Genomic DNA, 1,886 nt, shown 5'->3' on the forward strand with positions numbered 1-1,886 from the left:
AATAGATTCTCTTTGTCATTTGCAGACGGATGTGGTCATGAATTTCAACACAAGTGAAAAACAGTGGTACAAGGCCACATGTTAAGCCCACCGTAAACACACACACACATCACGGCCAGCAGTCGTTTTCTCTCCACACAGACAATCATTGCTGAGATTCTTTTTCTCCCCAACTGACACGGCAGCAGTCGGTCGGGAAGAAGCCTTGAAGAATCTGAAATTAATTTTTACCAACACAAAGCAGATCATGACCACATTTATCTCTGTGATTAACAACATGTGCCCGTTCGGCTCTCTGAGTGGATGCTGTCGTGAGGCGGGGATCAGGTGCGTCGAGCGTACGCCTCGACAAACCTCGTCACGACCTGGACTGAAAATCCGCAGAGACGAGAGGCAACAGGGGCCAAAAGCGTCCGTCTGAAATACAAGTGTTTTCTACACCCAGAGAAATGACTGTTACAACAGACACAAGTAGCTTTCTGAGCTTATTTCCACTCTGAATCAGAATATATCACGCAAGCAGAGGAATCTGTGCGTGGGTTGGTTGATAATTGAAATAAAACAATTAAGCGTTGAGACCAATGTAACAATTCTGATATCATTCAACAACCTAATTTAATAACTTCAATAGTCTAGCCAGTTTCGTATAGAAGTCTCTCTGCGTATCTCAAAGTGTTTGTGTTCGAGCCAGCAGATTCCCTCTGTTGATACTGCAATTGTGAAACCTGTTTTGCAATAAGGCCACAAAAGCCTGCTGCATCGCATTAGAGGAGCATAATTACGTTTGACGGAGTTATGCAAACATCCATTTTCTGCATCGACTTGGGCAATTTGTGCTTTCTCTCCTTCGTGATTACGGACACTTATGGAGGTGTATGTAGCCGCTAATGGTGTAACTGCGGAGAGGCACAAAGTGTTTTGTTTATCTGTGTTTCTGTGTGATATTAAAAGCAACTTCCACTAGTGAAGAGTGGTGATAGTAGGTTAGAAGTGGAAAATGAATATTGGCTGAAATGAAATCTTCCAGAATTGCCCTATGTGCTATTGCAATAAAAAAAATAAAAGCAGATTTAGCTAATTCACGTATTATTGACATGTTTTCAGGATGTACTTGATAATTATAGCTCTATAAAACGTTATGTGAAGCTTTTGCAGCTTCCTCATGAATATGCAAATACATGCAGCAAGATGCCACAGCTGATCAGAGCAAAGAGTGCTGTGAATACTCCTCAAACACTCGCTATACAGATAATGAGATTGAAGTCACTACACAAGATCAGAGACCCACATTTGACTTTACATACTGGCAAAGTGTAAGAATAACTGAAGCAACCAGGTCGCTGCCATCCAACAAGGGTAATTAGAACTTTTTTGACACGTTAACTGCAGCAGGTTGGACATGTCTTGTCCAGCAGCTTATTAAGCATTATTATGTAAATGGATTTGGTCAGCTAATCGCACATCACATCCTGCATTTGGTCATTTGACATTGCTCAGCCTAACCCCGCAAAAGACAGCAGGGCAAAAAAACAATAGAGCATCGTGCTTTACCAGTTTTTCCATGACAACTGAATCTCTGTAGGAATAAAAGGTAGCAAAACATCAGAGTCCTTTTTTTCTGTCAAGCAGCTGTAAAATATTCATCCAGGCTGTGATGGTTTACTGCCCTCTGCTGTGCAAACACCGGAATCATTTCGCCTGCGACAAGTGAATTGTATTAACTGATGTATAGCAATTAGGGCTAAAATTTAATGCTTACTTCCATTTTTTATTTACTCTGTTTTCATCTCTTTAACATTTCTTTTTCATTATGAAAAAAAAAGCCTATCTCAAGTCATCAAGGGAAAATCTTTAAAATGCTTGTTTTGTTCCATCAAAAATCCAAA

Source organism: Stegastes partitus, unplaced genomic scaffold (genome assembly GCF_000690725.1).
Source record: "Stegastes partitus isolate 25-593 unplaced genomic scaffold, Stegastes_partitus-1.0.2 Scaffold191, whole genome shotgun sequence".
Classification (NCBI taxonomy): domain Eukaryota; kingdom Metazoa; phylum Chordata; class Actinopteri; family Pomacentridae; genus Stegastes; species Stegastes partitus.